Here is a 12,246-nt window from a genome sequence, read left to right as displayed (position 1 = left end):
AAGCGTAATATAATATTACTAAAATTCGTAAGATGACGAAAATTAAACGTAATTCGCTTTTCAAATAACCTCACCTATTTATTTCGTTTAATAAAGGTAGGCTATCCATATTCTGGGTTCTCTGCGCTGTTGTAGAGCAGCCCCTTTTTGGGTAGTACGCTATACTGGTAACAATCGGTCTCTGTCAGTCTCCGCGTTGTACCATAAACACTGCATACCATTTATATCGGAAAGCCGCGAAAGACCTATTTCCTGAACTCTAATAGGGGGGCTGAGGGCGGTTGCAAAAAGTGAACGACGCATCTCTCAGGTTCACCCACACAAGGACCTTGGGTTATGAAGAGGAGTAGACGAGTTTTCTGGCAACTGGATTTCGCATCAGTGATTGGAAATACAACTCTATTAAGAAACATGGAAGTACAGTCATCTTTCTTCCGTCTCCAGAACGACCGGACTGACCCTTAATATTTGAATTCCACACAGTATTGTGCGTCAGGGGCTCAAACCCAACTAAGAGCCGAGACACAACAGTGTTCAGAAAAGCAAGCAACACCACCAACCTGTGTACAGACGGACAGACAAGTTCAGATTTGCACTTTAACGTGCAGACCTTATCGTCCGTGTGGAACTGTTACTTTTTCCTTCCCTGAAAAGTCGCGTGGGGTTCATCCAAAGGTATGCATTTCAATGCCTCTTCATATTTTCTTTACGTAAAAACCACACTAGAATCATTGTGTAAATTAACGATGTATATGCCCGTGGCTATGTGCCTTTTGGATCAGGCATGTCTGCTCTCCATGGGACACAGGACAATTAGCCAAGGTAAAAACTGTTGCGTTTCCATTCTACCCGGGCATGGAACGTATAGTTCCAACGATGACAGTCGTCACGACAGGTGTTGATTTTGTCAGTCTTGATCTAGCCTACTTCACTCTGAAATGTTGGGGGAAATTGCAGTAATAAATAAAGTAGCATGGATACTGTAGTCAAATACAGACAACAGTATGCTGCTTAGGAGAACCGGAGTCTTGCTTTGAATGCTGCTGTGACAGTGGATGTTTTCAATCGACATGTATGCTTTCCCCATATTCAGATATTGATTAACGACTTGTTAGGCAGATTCTGCTAGTGGTGATTACATAGTTAATGACTTTATTCCCCACATGGACAAATTTTCACGATTTTTAGTAAAAATAAGATTTTTTTTTATTAGGCCTACACGTTGGCTTTGATGTGATGAACAAAATGCTGTGTCTCATCGTGGCTCTCCACGAAAAGGTAAATGTTGAGAGGATAAGTCCATTGAGAGAGATGTCTTTAAAACGGCTTATTTGTCTGTTCTTCATTCACTCTACAGTTACAGTAGTCATGTAATACTATCTTAAATACACATTGGTGACATTTCAATCTACCCTAAGACCACCTACAGGCTGCCGAGGGTTCCCTGAAAGGGGTCTTAGCCAATTATCATCATTGCTTAGGTCTGAAAATGTGAATTCTATCTTCCTTTTCTGCTTATTTTATTATTAATCACTTTATATAACTTCACTTGAGGTGAGGTGATGTGATGTGATGACTTGAGACAGAGATCTGCTTTTGCCTGGGATTCCAAACACAATCTATGCTTTAATGGGTCCACATTTGAAGGGATCAGAGATTGCGTGCTGGCAAGGAGGGCTGTTAAACCTGTTAGCATCACCTGAGGAACAGAGTGATCGTGTAACTTATAGTTGACTGCATCCAAATGTACTGATTTATAGGAGAAAATGAGAGTCCTGTATACACCAGATTAAACCGTTACTGGGAATTGAATGTATTCACATAGTTGTGAGAAACCTTTTGAAATACCAGGAGAGACACATCTTGTACATATGGTGGCACACATCTGACCCCCAATATGTCTTGGCTATGCATCTCTACTCTCAAACACAAGCTTCGGGCGCAGTCATTGGAGCTTATGTGGACTGGTTTACTACATGACTCCTTGACCCCAGAGTGAATTGCATACACTCGGCTAGCTGGGATTTGTTTTAAGCCTTTTTTTGTCTTTTAAGGTATGCTCCCCTCTGTTCATATGTTTTAAGTCAGCATCTCTTTAAGTGTGCCATATCCCAGTCTGAGTCAGCAGTCAGCACCTAACAGAGAATAGGCTTCCTGGCATCCCACTATGGTCTTTGGATGTTATTCGCAGCGCAGCTGTTTTTGTTTCTGAGTTGATTAGGCATCTGTTACGGCGAGAGCTTATCTCACCACAGCCCCGTTCCTCGCCATATTTTGCTGTAATGTAGCATTAATCATCTCCAAAAATGCCCAAACTAAGCAGCATATGTGTGCGGCAGCTCCTCGTGGTTAAGACTGCGCAGGTCCCTCAAGGACATGCTTCTTCAGAGTGCCGCCTGCCGCTGTGAGAAGACTTCTGCCTAATTCCTTTTGGCTGTTGTGGAGAAGGATTCCGCCCTGCTCCGAAGGCAATCAGTAGGAGCCCATGCAGAGTTGTCAGTGCGCGCTATCTGAGTCGTGCGCTTTTTTGTTGCAGGGAAGCCAACGTTTTAAATCAAACTGCGGGAGACAAGCGTGAGCTACACCTTTCCCCTCTCCCTCTTCCCCCAGCCCCTCCACTCCCCTCTGCTCCGACAGAGGCGTGATTCTTTTGTTTGGTGTGGGAGGGAGACGGATGACATTTTAGTGATTCGCACCTCTTCACTCTCGGTGTTCAAAGCACCTTTCAAACACATTAAACCAAAGCAGTCTGCTATTTTACCCCCACGACACACACATGCAGTGCTATGCATGTCGTCTGCCACAGTGAAGGTCTGTCGTAGCTCCAGGCATTCGTGCAACATCAGGAATTTAGTTAATCCATTTATCTCTTCAACATGAAAGGGCAGTGTGTGTATTTTTGTAAATTAGTAGTTTACTCTCAAAAACACACAGACTCTGCCCTCACTCTTGGGTTCGGAGAGTAAACATGCGTGTGACATATTGGGTTGACAGATAGGGCAGAAATTCCCTTTGGCTTCACTTTTGAGAAGTTTCTGGGAGGACGGGATGGAGTAGTGGGGTAGGAAGGGGCTTGGGGGGGCGGGGTGGACACTTTCCCTCTCAGCCCATCCTTCACTGGCTCCCATCGCAGTTCACCTCTCGCATCCATCCTTCTGGCCAGAGCCATCTGCTCAGCCAGGGGTGAGGAGCATACGGCTTTACCGTAGTCCATCACAGCTTGCCAAGCGCTCCCTCAAAGGCCCCCTGACAAACAACCCCCAAACAAGATAAGAGAGCCCTGGGTGTAACCCCAGATTTATTTCAAGCAAAGCCGATTTGTGGTGATGCATAACACTTGCTCTGCGAAGGCAGATAGCAACAGCAGCAGTGGCATCTGTGACAGTATAGTAGCCTTCTCCTTCATCCTTAGCATTTTTGTTAATTGGTGTTGCCTCTGTTTGTGGCTGGTTGGTGCTTCTGCAGAGGCCACTAAGTTATACGTTCGCATAAGTCGGATTTGTGCGAAAAGAAAAGATAGATGACCAGGATGTATAGGATTGGTGCGGTGCAATCGTGTCACTGCAGAGCTGAGAGCTATGGCTCAGGGTAAATAGCTGTGAAGGAAATAGGAAAACAAAAGAGTGGGGAGAGTATCAGGTCCCGCGAGCATGAGAACATGGAGCGTAAAGTAGAGAGTGCTTGTTGTTGTGTCTCGCTGTTACTGTTACTGTTGCTGTTGCAGGAGCTGAGGTGTGTAATCGTCTAAATGCTGAAGTCGGCCCACTGTTTCAGGCCACTTCATTAGCGGCCCGCTGATACTGAGCGGAGATGACATCTGCCCGCCACGCGGTTAATTTACGAGATTTACAATGAGTGCGCAGAAGGAAAAAAAAAACAATGGCCCAAGTGATCCGTCCATCCGCTTGTTTGTCCATTCGCTTGTATGGTTCATACATTCATTTGAACCGCAGTTTTCATGCTCTTGGCTGCCATCCCCTTCAGCACACGCCAGGGCACCTTTCACTAAAGCACGCCACATGAAAGTGTGTGTGTGTGTGTGTGTGTGTGTGTGTGTGTGTTAGTATCTCGGGCCTGTCATAATGCTGCTTCAGCCCAGTCTGCTTCTGAGCGTGTCGCTCGTCCAGGCCAGAGCCCATTCCCTTCTCTGGCTTCACTCAGCTGCACAAATGCAAGTGTCCATAAAAACAAGATTAGGCTCCATATCCATAAAAAAAGCCTGTGGATACCCTGCTTCCAACAGGCTCAGAGGAAATTGTCTTGGGTGGGGTGGGGGCTGGGTGGTGGATGGGGGTGGATGGGGGGGTTGGTGGGTAACTGAGTGCTTGCTCATCCACAATCCACAGGAAAGGATGAGAGAAGCAAGCCAGTTGCGCACAGAACTCCAACCTAATTTTTTATGGTTTGTGCTGCAGTAGCATCAATTCCATTCTCATGAGCAGAATGTGATGTATGGCCATTAGAGGCTCAGGCTGTTGTCTGTCTCCGGTGAGGGGTTGCAGCAGCGATGGAGACCTCATCAGCTCTCAACTCACTGCTTGGGACGGATGGGTAGCTGCCAGTCCAGTGCCATACCACAACCTCTGTTCAATTCATTCGGACCGCTTAACATATATGCCCATATGCATGGATCTCTCTCACAGACCCCTATGTGCACAATGTGTGCACAAGCAGAGAAGCAAGGAGAGGCATCTCCTTAGATGTCGTTCTTCATATTTCAAAATACACTGAGCAATAATTAAATAATGTATTCTGGATTTTCAATTGATTTTTTTTTCTGTTTCTGGACAGTGCCTAGTCTACCTTTGTTGCACAAGTGCAATGCACATTTTGCAATTTGTTTCAGCCAGTTTTATAGAGGGGGTCGGCAGCCAAACTTGTTTGTTAACCAGCACACAGAAAAATAAACACCTGTTGCCTCTGAATAAGTGCATGGCAGTGGTGACAAGCTACACCTATTTTATATATTTTAGGCCACTGCAGTACACAACAACCTATTGCCTGCTCCACAGAGACAGAGAGAGAGAGAGAGAGAGAGAGAGAGAGAGAGAAAGAGAAAGAGAGTGAAAGAGAGAAATCGCCTTGCTGTCCTGCTTGTCAGAAATGAGATTTGCTTCCATATATCATGGCCATGACAGCAACTAATACTGTTCCAAAATGGGTGAAATGAGCTGTGGATAATTTATTTTGTTTATAGGGGTGATTTACTGTGCACTTAAACACCCAGTCAGGAAAAACAGAAGGCCTTGTTTCGGACCTCACTCGGTTAAAGGGGGTAATTTTCCGTACAGTTGCAATTTCACTTTTAATCCTGGTTTTGAACTGTTTGTGGTAGACATATGGGATATGGCCATTACTGTTTTGCCTCTCCCACGTGAAAAAAACATAGGAAAGAAAAAAAAAATGGCGAACCTCCATTAAACACTCACTTGTGCTCGCTGACAACTTAAATGCTTATAGATCTGCCATGCCGATCTGGTTTCCCCATTAGCGGCAGTGGGCTTTATATAGACATGAATGCAGAGGACAATCCCGTGTTGGATTCTCATGTCAGAGCTTCTTGGTAATGATTTATTGTATCACGGTGCTAGCCTTGTCCCTGACTATGAGCCGAACGGAGAGTGAACAATGCAAGAAGAGGCTTAGAACAAGTACGGTAGAAAAACGCCGTCATTGTTCAATATACAGACACCGCAGCCCAGGGACCACCCCACAGTGTGATCAGCTGTGTGTGGAGCTTGTTAGTATACACAGCTGATTACAGCAGCCACTTCTACCTCGGAGAGTAGAAGTGTGTGTTTATTTTGGGTCTTTATCTCCTCACTTAGTTGTGAGGCTGATATGTGTCTCCACAACATCTGAGACTATGGCTGAAGTCCAGATATCCAATAAGCTCTCTTGTTATAAAGATAAAGTTAAGTCGGAGTGATTTGTCTTGCCTTGAGTCTTATTTCATACATTTTTGGATATACAAAAATTGTATTTGCAACACAGAAATCAAGAGAAGAGGCTCAAAACAGATGGTTAAGAAGCCTTTACACCCAGCTGATATCCAGTGCTTTTAAGTGTGCAGACTTTTTCCTTAAAGCTATATATATATATATATATATATATATTAGGGCTGTAAAGATTAACCGATATGTATCGGTATCCGTTTTTAACGTGTAAGATACGGATACATCGATACGTTAAGCCCCGTATCGGAATAAAACTGAAATGAACCGGTCGTTATATCGATTTACTTGTTGCGAATCGGTTCACAACCTTTTCTGCTCGCTCAGACTCTCATTTACGTTCCAAGCAGCGCGTTCATCCCACTTCCTGTTTCAAATCTATATGTGGCATTATAGATTTCTGCATTAGGTCTACCGTTGAAACAAAATAAGCCCAGAGAGTTCATTGATATGTAGGCCTATTTTATTCTTGTAGGCTATATGAGAAAAGGCCAAGAGTGTCTTAAGCACTGTTTTATTTTATTATTATTTATTATTGTCTTACCTCAACAAGGCTACAGGTCCATGAAAACAATCAGATATAACTCTATAAAATCTATAAAAATGTATTTTTATGTAATAGGCTGCTGTGTTTGACTGAAATGTAGACTATTCTTTTTTCATTTCAATAGAGTATATGAAACAAACCTCAGTTTAGATAGTCATATTCACACATTTTTTTGCCTAATTGTCAACCGTGACCATGATAATTGATAATATAAAATGAATGTGCACCTTGAGCAAATGATAAAAAATCTTTCAGAATGCTTTCCATTCTTGAACTGCATCGAATTGCATCGAATCGCATCGAATCGTACTGAATCGTTTTTTTATGAACATATATTTTCTTGTATCGAATCGTGCCCATGTATCTAGATGCGAATCGTATCATCTTTTACAAGAGAGATTCACACCCCTAATATATAATGCATCTGTTTAGGAATAGCAGTGCTGCATCAAACATTTGTCAATGACAGTGAGTGCATTTGTGGGAGAACCCGAGGGGCGGAAATTAGGATACGGGGGGATAAAGTCTCTACTCTAAACCCTTTAGTTGAGGCTCTGTCATAATTTGTGAGGGTGTTGGGCGTTTGGGCCTCCCTAATGGTGTTTGCCGCCATGTATGGTGTTTATCTCTGAAAGCTCATTACATTGAAGTGTATGCCTCTCCTCTATAGTCTCTCTCTCTTTCTCTCTCTCTCTCTCTCTCTCTCTCTGTCTTACTTACACTCTCCGGCTGTGCCTCTCTCCTTCTCTGTCTGTCTCTTTCTCTCTTTAATGTCTGTTTCTCTTTCTCTCTCACACACATTCAGTCCTTCTTTCTTCCATACCTTCACTGTCTCCCTTGTTTGTTCACTGTCACACTCTGACTCTTGACTGTTGTCTGTGCCTCTCTCTCTCTCTCTCCCTCCCCCCCTTCTAGGTAAGAAGACATAATTATTTACACCACTTTAAACTCGCAATTAATAACGCATGGAACACTGTGCAGGAAATGTTGCACTAGTGAGGATTGCTTCCCTCTATGTGGGGAGGTAAACTGCACAGGATGTTGCAGAGAAGGTCCTGGACTCAGATTAAGCATCTGAATGTCCCAATTCTCCATCCAATCATCCATCAGTGCCCTCATGCAATAGCATTGATTCATTTCATATGTTTGCATGATTACTATGGATCTGATCGCACTAACACTCGGAAAGCTGTTTGCTAGTTAATGCAAACAGACACTAGGATCCAGGCTACCTCTACTTAATGCACAGATGGGTGATAAATGTTTACATTACATTACATTACATTACATTTGGCTGACGCTTTTTTAGCCAAAGCGACTAACCGTTTACAGTAAAACGGTAAACAGTTTAAGTTTTAGAGCAATTCTCAACAATTTTAGGACAATTTAAAAAACATTAGAGTACAGTAAAAATAAGTGCATCAGTGAGTGCTGTTTTTAACAGTTACGTGTCAGTTTAAGACGGCTGGTGAATGTGTTGATGTTCTATGTTGTACTATTTAAATTAAAGATAAGATAAAATCCTTTGATTGAGCTGCACTTTTTACGCACGCAGCCTTTCCCTGCCCCGCCTGCTCTCTCTCGTAACGAGCCCGCTGCCCCTCCTCTACATGTGCATTTAAAGGGACACCAGGCAAGCCTGATGCTTTTTTCTCTACGAAACTCCCCCTTCGCTCGGTCTGAAGCTCTTTTCCTTTTCTTTGCATCTTCCGTCAAGGGTTTTCGCTGCTTTTTCGCCGGCTCTGCCATTATACACACGTTTGCAACAATCGCTAGCGTTTAGTTAGCCTGCCTCTGTGCTGTGGATGCAGGATGTAATTGATCCTGCTTCGGTCGGCGGGTAGGATACACTGAACTTGCAAGCGGGATATTCTTCCTACAGGCAGTAGGGGCGGGCGAGAGAGTCTTCATTCGCCCTGTAATGAGTCATTTAACCATATACCGATTTACGAAGATGAGTAATTAACACAAAAACATTGCCTGGTGTCCCTTTAACACAAAACATTCACGATTGTTGAAGGATTGTTGTTGCGACATAGAAGCATTGCATAGAACACGGCTGGCTAAATTGCTATTAAATCCGCTTAGCATCATGACCATGCTGTGCAAATTTGTTCAAAACTGCTGCAGTCAAGTTAATTCTGCTAAGGTCTTATCCCAACATAGTTAATTGAGGAGACTAAACTTAGTTAAGTTATGCAATCAAGCAGTATCTCAAAGCTAACGTTAGAATACTGTTTGGATGTTGAGTTTAGCATGCTTACTTACAGCTGCTTGTCAATTTCGTTACTCAGGGCTCATTTTATTGACTCTGACACTGAATGTTTGCAAAATCCCGATATAAATGGAAAAGTGTTTTCTAAGACTCAAAAGTGCTTGTCCCAAGGAGAAGTACAAACTGTTACTTGAACTAACTACGTTATGAATTGCATCCATACATCAGCAGCCTTTTAACTGTGTTAGTGTTATTGCAAGGGAACGAACGTCTTAAAGTGACAGGCCCTCAATTAGACCTATACACTACTGAACTTTATTGAATGCTACCTCTGACTAAGAATGCATTACTTTGCACTTGTATAGTCTTTTATTTTGGAATTTTAAGAGCAATAAACATAAATTGCAATGTTAAGGAATTCATGTTTTTTCATTCAGATATATAAATCAACATGCTATTAGTCAATTAATGGGGAGATAATCGATAATCAAATCGAATCGGACTGAAAAAATTAAGATTAATCGATGCATCGAAAAAATAATCGCTAGATTAATCGTTTAAAAAATAATCGTTTATCCCAGCCCTAGTCAGCACTAAATTATTTTCTTCCTAAGACTACAAGGAAACCATGAGATGTGTTTCATGAGATGAGATGAGTGTCTGTGTGTGTGTGTGTTTGTGTTTGTATGTGTGTGTGTGTGTGTGTGTGTGTGTGTGTGTGTGTGTGTGTGTGTGTGTGTGTTTGTGCTTGTACTGTATATTACAAACATGTCAGAGGCTCACACATGCGTCACGCAGCATGAGTTCAGGGAGGTGGACGGTATCGCCTGAAGGAGTCCATAGGAGATTATGACTAAAGCATGAGCTCCTGACTAGCGCTGGGTTTCTTGCAGTGTAGGCACTCCGGCGGCTACCCCCCTCCCCGTTTGACGATCAGCGTGTCCTGGCACTAGCAGGTCGGAGGCTCTGGCGTGCTAATGAAATTCTTCGCCTCTGCCGTCTCGCTGCATATTTTGAGGCGTGATTTATTAAATCTCAGAGATGGTACAGGCATATACATCAAATGTCAGAGGCTGCTGCAAGCCCACAGCATTTGTTTTAGAGGTGATGGTAGCAAACGGGACAGAAACAATAAGGCGTTGGAGGTTGGTCTGGGCACTGAGTGAGTGACTGAATGAGGGGGATGTGGAGAAGGGCTTTATTACTCCACCAACCTAAGAAGAATATCTTAAACACTATTGGATAAAAATATTTGTTTCATGAATAAATGCAAATGTAACACTATTACCACTGACATAAGTGCATTCTATTTATTGTGTCGAAAGAAGCTATTTAATTCCATTTATATGAACGTCAGACATCTACAATGTACAAGTTATTTAAAAGCAGTTCACAGGAAGAAACCGTGGGAGTACCTTTGTGGTGGTAGAACTTCTCATAATTGCTGTTTTCATAAGACATGATAAGCATATCTGTGAGGTGGTCCACCCTGACATTTGATGTTTTTTTTAATCAGTGGCAGACTGTGGGTCTTATCTTTAAGCCTTGAATAGCAACTTTTCCGGGGCTGAAAACCAGTTTTCCCCATCAAAATCAACTACTTACCCTGTTCACAGGATGTTAGCATAGCATTAATGTCATGTTACATAAACAAACCAGAACGAGATGGTGAGACTTGTAGCATGAGGCCTTGGTCGATGATGTTTTTGACATATTCTACCTACCTTATAGAAATAGAACCATTTCAGTGGCAGATATGTTTTATAATTGCAAAATTACATAATTTACACTGTTACACTAGTGGACCTACTGAATAGTGAGTGAAGGCTTCGGAAAGCAGACCTTGGGCTAAACCTTCACAGAAAATGAAAGATGATTGAATGAAATGTGTTCTCTCTCATCACTGTAATCGTGGGTTAATTGTGAGGGGAGATGGAAATGATGCAGATAGGGAATTGAAATGTATGAAGTGCACAACATCTATGTCATACTAGGCCCATAGTGTCACATCAGGTCCAGTATTTACCCACCATGCACCCACTTGCAGTGCAGCCAGTTTCCACCAGGAGAATGCATCTTTTCTTCTTGGCAGTTCTGAGGGAAATTTTGTGTGTGTGTGTGTGTGTGTGTGTGTGTGTGTGTGTGTGTGTGTTGTGTGTAAGTGGTCAGAGTGAACAGAGAGGATCTCACTGAAAGGTAGAGAGAGGACATTTTACCTCTGTGTGTGAGAGAGTGCTTGCTATGAGATAATAAGAAAAATAAATCAATACTTTGCGTTTGACGGGCTCTACGCACTTGAGGAGAACCTGTATGTCTTCATAGCACCCCTCACCACACCATTATCTATTCTCTTCCAAACAAATTCCTGGAATATCAAGGACAATTACGAAAGTAAAACCCTGGACTGAGAGGTTGTGAGCTGTTTTGCTATAGACTGGAGTTCATAACAGTATGCTAATGGGAAATGTGTATGTGGTAGGCCCATTGTGCCAGACTGCTTGAATAAGGAGTTACCGGGTTGAACTGAACACACATATGTCATGGAGACTGGATCTTCCTTCCAGAGAGTGCGTGTGAGAGGGAGAGCAGTGAACCTCTCACATAGATCACTATATAAAGCAACAGCTAATTAAAACAGTGTGAATCTGTGAAATTCTCAACTGCGTCACAGATGTGACCGTCTCCAGATTGTAATTGCCCAACGGAGGAGAAAGATGAGGGGGGCGAAAGGGAAAGTTCAGAGGAAACTGCTCTCTAATATTAGAAAAAGAGCGAAAGTATGTATTAGACTTTTCTCTTCTGCGCAGACAATTCTGGAGTCATTGTTTAAACAAATTCTGTTTAAACAATGCATCAACTTAATCGTATCTATGGTGACCGACCCCAACCTCAAATATACATTCTAAGTGAATGTGAACATTCTATTGTCTATGAGACATTTTAATAGCTTAATTGCAAACGGTTGTTTGTGTTGGAGCTGCTTGGTTTGCTTAAGGAGAAGCTTTTCCTCTGAGTTGTGCACGAGGTGGGGGGAAGAACACTGCTAATCTCTGCCATTTGCTGGGACATGGATGTCCCCTGGTAATGATCACTTTCAGCTGGAGAAACAAATCACCCTGCTGAGTGTCTTTGACAGAGTCAATATTTAAAGGAGACATGGTTTCCCTCCATTATTTGAGAGATGGGGGGGGGGGCATTGCAAGAGAGAGGCCTTGCATGCCCGCTGAAGAGCAGGCGCACGTGTAAGATCAATCAAGATTCAACGTGTACAAATCGTTGGGCCCATTGTGTGGTAGCCCACCCGGGTGATATTTTTCAGCGCAGAACTTCTGTGTTATTCATGAAGAAATCTCGCAGTGTGTGTCGTCATGTACAGTTAGTGGTTGCTCTGCACAGTCGCCTGCCAGCTTGAGGTTTGTTTAACAGACATCTGGCTTTGTGTCTTCACTAAATAAACAAACATTTTAATGATTAGAGACACATGCGGCGGCTGTCCTGGAAGACGCAAGCCTTTGTGGTGTAGTAGACAT

The 12,246-nt window shown here is 42.9% G+C and overlaps 1 protein-coding gene across 2 annotated transcripts in view; it reads left to right on the top strand.

The window, feature by feature from the left end:
- Positions 1 to 253: 253 nt before the first annotated feature.
- Positions 254 to 12,246, top strand: part of LOC121714100 (metabotropic glutamate receptor 4-like) — a 181,413-nt gene continuing 169,420 nt past the window's right edge. For both annotated transcript variants that reach the window (XM_042099279.1, XM_042099278.1), the window contains exon 1: positions 254 to 675. The gene's annotated coding sequence lies outside the window, so the exon portion shown is untranslated. The remainder of the gene's footprint in view (positions 676 to 12,246) is intronic.

This window comes from Alosa sapidissima, chromosome 7 (genome assembly GCF_018492685.1).
Source record: "Alosa sapidissima isolate fAloSap1 chromosome 7, fAloSap1.pri, whole genome shotgun sequence".
Lineage (NCBI taxonomy): Eukaryota > Metazoa > Chordata > Actinopteri > Clupeiformes > Clupeidae > Alosa > Alosa sapidissima.
The sequence above is the reverse complement of the archived record's forward strand: the minus strand, read 5'-3'. Positions and strand labels throughout refer to the sequence as shown.